The sequence below is a fragment of the Antechinus flavipes genome, chromosome 1, assembly GCF_016432865.1.
Source record: "Antechinus flavipes isolate AdamAnt ecotype Samford, QLD, Australia chromosome 1, AdamAnt_v2, whole genome shotgun sequence".
NCBI lineage: Eukaryota > Metazoa > Chordata > Mammalia > Dasyuromorphia > Dasyuridae > Antechinus > Antechinus flavipes.
Genome location: NC_067398.1, coordinates 724,264,751 through 724,272,635, shown reverse-complemented (window position 1 = coordinate 724,272,635; position 7,885 = coordinate 724,264,751).

Sequence of the window (7,885 nt, the reverse complement as noted above, 5' to 3'; positions counted from 1 at the left end):
TTTATAATATAATTTTACATCTGGTACAGCTAGGCCACCTTCATTTGATTTTTTTTCATTAATTTCCTTGAAATTCTTGATCTTTTGTTTTTCCATATGAACTTTGTTGTTATTTTTCTAGGTCATCAAAATAATTTTTTGAAAGCCTGATTGGTATAGCGCTAAATAAATATATTAATTTAGGTAGTATTGTCATCTTTATTATATTTGCTCGCCCAATCCAACAGCATTTAATATTTTTCCAGTTGGTTAGATCAGACTTAATTTGTGTGGAAAGTGTTTTGTAGTTTTGCTCATAAAGTTTCTGATTTTCCCTCGGCAGATAGATTCCTAAATATTTTATACAATCAGTAAATACTTTAAATGGAATTTCTCTTTGTAACTAACTGTTGGGTTTTGTTGGTGATATATAAGAATGCTGATGACTTATGTGGGTTTATTTTGTATCCTGCAACTTTGCTAAAAGTGTTTCTAATAACTTTTTAGTAGAATCTCTGGAGTTCTTTAAGTATACCATCATATCATCAGCAAAGAGTGATAATTTGGTTTCCTCATTGCCTATTCTTATTCCTTTAATCTTTTTCTCAACTCTTATTGCCAAAGCTAGCATTTCTAATACAATATTAAATAGTAACAGTGATAGTGGGCAAACCTTGTTTCACTCCTGATCTTATTGGGAATGGTTGCAGTTTGTCCCCATTACATATGATGCTTACTGCTGGTTTTAAATAGATGCTACCGATTATTTTAAGGAAAAGTCCATTTATTCCTATACTCTCAAGAGTTTTTAATAGGAATGGATGTTGGATTTTATCAAATGCTTTTTCTGCATCTAGTGAGATGATCATATGGTTTTTGTTAATTTGATTATTAATATGGCCAATTATACTGATAGTTTTCCTAATATTGAACCAGCCCTGCATTCCTGATATAAATCCTACTTGATCGTGGTGTATTATACTGGGGATGATTTTCTGTAGTCTTTTTGCTAATATCTTATTTAAGATTTTAGCATCGATATTCATTAGGGAGATTGGTCTATAATTTTCTTTGTTTTCAACCTACCTGGTTTAGGTATCAGTATCATGTCTGTGTCATAAAAGGAATTTGGTAGGACTCCTTCATTCCCTATTTTTTCAAATAGTTTATAAAGCATTGGGGCTAATTGTTCTTTGAATGTTTGGTAGAATTCACATGTAAATCCATCTGGTCCTGGGGATTTTTTTTTTTAGGGAGTTGATTAATAGCTTGTTCTATTTCTTTTTCTGAAATAGGATTATTTAAGCAATTTATTTCCTCCTCTAATAATCTGGGAAGCCTATATTTATAAATAAGAGGATAATCTGGGAAACCTATATTTTGATCCAGTTTGCTATCCACCTCCTCTTTATGGGAGAGTTTATCCCATTCACATTTACGGTTAAAATTACTAAGTCATCCATTTCACTTAGGTTATAAAATTTATTGGCATAAAGTTAGGCAAAGTAACCCCTTATTATTTCTTTAATTTCCTCTTCATTGGTGGAAAGTTCTCCCTTTTCATTTTTAAGACTACTAATTTGATTTCCCTCTTTTTCTAATCAGATTTACCAAAGGTTTATCAATTTTATTTTTTTTTATAAAACCAACTCTTAGTTTTATTTATTAGTTCAATAGTTTTTTTACTTTCTATATTATTAATTTCTTCTTTTAATTTTAGTTTCAAAGTTTAGTAATTGATTGGGGGGTTTTAATTTGGTCTTTTTCTAACTTTTTAAGTTGCAGGCCCAATTCATTGATCTTCTCTTTTTCTATTTTATTCAAGTAAGCTTCTAAGGATATAAAATTTCCCCTTATTATTGCTTTGGCTGCATCCCATAAATTTTGATATGATGTCTCATTGTTGTCATTATCTTGAGTGAAATTATTAATTGTGTCTATAATTTCCTGTTTCACCCAATCATTCTTTAAGATGAGATTATTTAGTTTCCAATTACTTTTTGGTCTATTTACACCTAACTTTTTGTTGAATGTAGTTTTTATTGCATTGTGGTCTGAAAAGAAAGCATTTACGATTTCTGCCTTCCTGCATTTAATTTTGAGGTCTTTATGTCCTAATATATGGTCAATTTTTGTGTAGGTTCCATGAACTGCTGAGAAGAAAGTATACTCCTTTCTGTCACCATTCAGTGTTCTTCAGAGATCTATCATACCTAATTTTTCTAATATTCTATTTACCTCTTTAATTTCTTTCTTATTTTTTTTGTTATTTGATTTATCTAAATCTGAGAGTGCAAGATTTAGATCTCCCACTATTGTAGTTTTGCTGTCTATTTCTTCTCACAACTCTCTTAACTTCTCCTTTACGAAATTAGATGCTATACCACTTGGTGCATATATGTTTAATACTGATATTGCTTCATTGTCTATAGTACCCATTAGCAAGATATAGTTTTTTCCTTATATCTTTTAATTATATCAATTTTTGCTTTTGCTTGATCTGAGATAAGTATGGCTACCCCTGCTTTTTTGACTTCACCTGAAGCATAATAGATTCTGCTCCAGCCTTTTACCTTTATTCTGTATGTATCTCCCTGTTTTAAATGTGTTTCCTGTAAACAACATATTGTAGGGTTCTGACTTTTGATCCAGTCTGCTATCCACCTCCTCTTTATGGGAGAGTTCATCCCATTCACATTTATGGTTAAAATTACTAATTCTGTATTTCCTGCCATCCTAATATCGCCAAATTATACTTTTCTTTTTCTTGCCCTCCTTCTCTTCTTCCCTAGTATTAAACTTATTGGTCCCACTTGCGTCATGCAGCTCTCCCTCTTTAGTATCCCTCTCTCCTCCCTTTGAATCCCTTCCCCTTTCTTGTACCCTTCTCTTATTACTCTTTTTTCTTTTCCCTTTTCCTCTCCCACTTTTTAATGAAGTGAGAAAAGAATCTCTGTAAAACAAATGTCAATTATTTCCTCTTTGAGCCAACTGTGATGAGAGTAGGATTCACATAATGTTCCTCCCCCTCTCTAAGTTCCCTCAGATATGATAGGTTTCCTTTGCCTCATCGTCGCATGTAGTTTTGCTCTTTTTATCTCCCCTTTTCCCTTTTTCTGACACTATCCCCTTTCTATTTCAACTTCCCTTTTTTACGTTATATCGGTAAAGTCAAATTATACATATGGTTTTTATGTATATTCATAACAGAAATACAGTTCTCAAGAGTTCCTTTTACCTTTTTCTACTTCTCTTGAGTCCTGTTGTTGGAGATCAAATTTTTTGTTTGTCTGGTTTTTTCCTTAGAAACAAATGGAATTCCTCTGTTTCATTAAATGTCCATCTTCTTCCATGGGAAAAAATACTCAGCTTAGCTGGGTAGTTTATTCTTGGCTTCATTCCAAGTTATTTTGCCTTTCAGAAAATCTGATTCCAGGCCCTTCCATCCTTTAATGTTGGGGCAGCCAAATCTTGTGTGACCCTTATTGTGGCATCTCAGTATTTGAACTGTTTTTTCCTGGCTGCTTGTAAAATTTTTTCTTTAGTCTGAAGATTCTGAAGTTTGGTCACAATATTCCTCAGAGTCTTTATTTTAGGATATTTTCCAGAAGGTGTTCGATGAATCTTTCAATACCTATTTTCCCTTCTGGTTCTATTACTTCTGGGCAGTTCTCTTTGATGATTTCCTGTAAAATAGTATCTAGGCACTTTTTTTAATCATATTTTTTTGGGTAGTCCAATGATCCTCAGGTTATCTCTCCTAGATCTATTTTCCAGGTCTGTTGTTTTTCCAAGTAAATATTTGACATTTTTTTCCAATCTTTTATTTTTTTTGGGTTTTGCTTGACTGATTCTTGATGTCTCAATGAATCAGTCATTTCTATTTGTTCAGTTCTGATTTTTAATGAGTTATTTTCTTCATTAGTTTTTTTTTTTTTTTTAACTTCTTGTTGTATATGTCCAATTGAGTTATTTTGCTCTATGGAATTTTTTTCCATTTCACTAATTTTTTTTTTTTTTAGTGAGTTATTTTCTTTTTCCAATTCACAGATTCTGTTTCCCTGCATTTCTTGGGAGTTTTTTTACCTTTTCCAATTCACATTTCAGTTCTTTTTCCACTTTATCCAATTTTTCTTTTAGTGAGTTATATGCCTTTTTTGTACTCTCTTGCATAGCTTTTCTTTCCTTTCCCCATTTCTCTTCTAGCTCTCTTTTAAGGTGTTTGTCTCCTGTAGGAGAGCCTTTTGTATTGGGGACCAATAATTGTCTGGAGACTGTCTGCTATTAGTCTCTTCAGGGTTGAAAAGCTGTTCTCTTTCTGTATAGAAACTATCAATCATTCTTTTGATTTTTTTACTCATTTTGTTAAAGCCAGGTCTGCCTTCAGAGCCAGGAGGTTACCAGCTTCCTCTGCAGAGCAGTGAAAGGTGTATGGACAGGTAGCTGTCCTGCCAGCCGGCTACAAAAAGCAGTGAGGTACTGGAGTGCTCTGGGCAAGAGTTCCCCACTGGGGAGTAACTCAGGCCTTCAGGGTGGAGCTGGGAAAGTGCCCTGCAAAGAATCCCAGTTGTGTGAGATAACGACTGCCCTGGGGCTAGATACTGAGCAGTGAGAGTTTCGCTACTCCTGGCTCTGAAGGCAGACCTGGCTTTAACAAAATGAGTAAAAAAATCAAAAGAATGATTGATAGTTTCTATACAGAAAGAGAACAGCTTTTCAACCCTGAAGAGACTAATAGCAGACAGTCTCCAGACAATTATTGGTCCCCAATACAAAAGGCTCTCCTACAGGAGACAAACACCTTAAAAGAGAGCTAGAAGAGAAATGGGGAAAGGAAAGAAAAGCTATGCAAGAGAGTACACTACTACTACCCAAGCCAAAGCCTGCCCTGGGGCTGTGGGTATTAGCAGTTGAGAGTGAATGGATTTGCAGGGACTGGATGTGTCTGCCCCGGAAGCACAGTCTGCTGGGGAAGTTCTATTGCCCCAGGCCGAGCCCCCCACTGTGCCGATTAGAGGCTGCCCAGGCTGTGCCCCCCTGCTGTGCAGATTTGTTACTGCCCCCACAAAAGCTCCCAACTGCAGGATGTGGCTGCAGGGCTGCGTTAAAGTCTGCCTGAATCACTTCCGGGTTTGGATGGTTACAGCCAGATCTTGTTAGGTTCTGGCGTTTTTTTTAAGAGTAACCTCTGTTTTAGGCTTTAATTTCTCTGCCAGTTTACTGCTTTGTAGTGAAGGCAGAGCAGTTAGCCTATAGCAGAGTGGTTCCTATAACTTCTCTAACTACAGACATCACCTCCTCCCCTGGTCTGCTCAGGACGCTAGTCTCTCGCTGCCTGTGCTAGTCTGTTCCTGGCCCCTCAGGACAAACCTTTCCTGGCGAGCTTCCAGATTGATTTAGGCTGGTAAATTGTGTGCTTCTAATCTTCATGAATTTAAGCAGAGAAGAGCTATTTTTGAGGCTGGATTAAATAGTTGATTATGCGGGAATAAGAGGAGTTTAGAAAGTAGTGTGCCTTCTCCGCCATTTTAGCTTTGCCTCCCCTTCCCCCCCCCCCACATACACAGTTACTCTCATCGACATTCCCTGTTCTAAGAACCTTCCCACCTGACATTCCCTGTTCTAAGAGCTCTCCCACCTCTGATATTCCCTGTTCTAAGAACCCTCCCAGCTCTGACATTCCCTGTTCTAAGAACCCTCCCAGCTCTGACATTCCCTATTCCAAGAACTCTCTCACCTCTGACATTCCCTGTTCTAAGAGCTCTCCCACCTCTGATATTCCATGTTTTAAGAACCCTCCCAGCTCTGACATTCCCTGTTCCAAGAACTCTCTCACCTCTGACATCCCCTGTTCTAAGAACTCTCCCACCTTTGACATTCCCTGTTCCAAGAGCTTTCCCACCTCTGATATTCCCTGTTCTCAGGCCCCTTCTAGCTGTGACATTCCTCATCCTAAGACCCTCCAGTGGCATCATTTTGTGGTTTTCTTACAAACATGGATTACCGAGCCCTAACATTTTGCTTCTTCCTCAGCTGAGTGAGGAAGGACCAGCAGCTTGAGAAGATGAGGGACGAAGGCTGCTGGGTTTCTCTGTGTGCAGCAGCCCGCCCTGCTCTTTCCTCCTTATGTACTCACAGGAAATCCTAGGAGGGCCAGGTAGGGTGGTAGATAGAGCACCGGTTCTTCCTGAAGCTCATTTTACAGATGAGAATATTGAGGCAAACATGGTAAAGTGAACTATCCAGGGACACACTGCTAGTTGGTGTCTGAGACTGAGCAGCAGCCCTCCTAGAACCACTACTGGAGCACCCGGTTTTAGGTGGACCTTGAAGGAACCCAGGCCGAGGCGGGGGAGATGAGGAGGGGTACAGGGCAGCACCTGGGCCAGCATTGCTCTTACTCCTCCCATGGGAAAAAACCAGAGCCCTGTCTTTTTCCCCATAGCATCTCCCTGGTCATGGATGAGTCTGTGGCAGCGACAGCAGCTGCTCCCGGGAGCTCGAGGAATCAGAGCAAGGAGGGAGCTCTTGCCCCAGAGACTGCGCTCTCCATTCACTTCCCCCACCCCCACCCTGGTGATTCTGGTGAAACAAACTCTCCTGGACGTTTATAAGCTGTCCTATGCCGCGGGGCAAAGGGGAGTTCTGGGTTCAAATCCCTCTCTGATGCTCACTACCTCTGCTGTTTCAGCACCCCAGGTGAATCCTGGGTCTTCATGTGGAAATGGAAGCAGTTTAACTAAATGGCTTTTGGGGTCCTTCCTGTCAGAAATCGAGGATCCTAAGATACCAAGATAATCCACTAACTGGCCTTTCCACATCCAGTCTCTCCTCCTTCCCCTACATTTTCCACACAATTGCCAAACACATCTCTAAGGGATAGATCTGACCAGGTCACTCCCTTGCTCTAGAACCTCCATGGCTCCCTGTTCCTTTAGGACTATGTCCTTATCTCTGTCAGTTAGTGATAAGGACATGATCCTGGAGAGATGGACTAAACACTTGCATCATCTTTTCCACAGATTGCCACTGATCCCTGGGGAAACTAAGGACTGTTTACCTTGGATTGAAGTCAACCTTTCCCTACCTGAAGTTCCCGCTGAAGAAGAGGTTTTGAATGTGATTAGTGGCAAAGCGCCTGGAGCTGGTTTTACTCCAACTGAGGTTTACAAAGTGGGGCGTCTACTGCTCATGTGGAAGCTGACTGGAATGTTCTGGGTTCAAGGATGTCTCCGCTGTCCATTTCCATAGAGACAAAGGGGATAAGCTGTCCTGTCACAATCAGAGAGTGCGTCTGTCCCTTAGTGGCTGTTGGCAAGAATCTGGCCAGAGATCTCCCCAGGAGCTGATCCTTCCCCCAAAACTCAGTCCTCTGCCTGAGAACCACTGTGGCTTCTGAAGGGCCAGGAACAACTCCAGGAGAAATGGCAGGAGCACAACATAAGCCTATGCACAAAGTTGGAGATCTGGCACTGTGGGGGCTGAGGATTTATGGAAACTTGGGTCAATGGTATTGTATGTCAGCTTCAGGGTGTCACGTTCCCCTGCATAAGGGCCTATAATCTGGAGCTTTCCCAGTCTCCAATGGAGTGAAACCGCGCTGAGTGCTTCCCTGCCTTTTACCTTGAGTTCTGAGCCCTGTTTCAAGCTCCTTTAATGGGAACAGAATGCCATGGAGAGCAGCTACGCCCTCTGGGAAATTCTCCAGCTACAAAAAGCTCCAGGCCGAGGCTGAGCTGGAGGGAGAGCTGGGACGGGGCGCGCGGTCTCTGAGCACCCTCGGGGGGACGTCCTCTTCCCCAGCGGGGTGAGCGGCTCTTCCGAGGCAGGGACCGGTCCCGAGGGCTCAGGGAAGGACCCCCGGAATCGCAAATGGGTTTTTGTTGGATGCTCATGGTCTGCTATG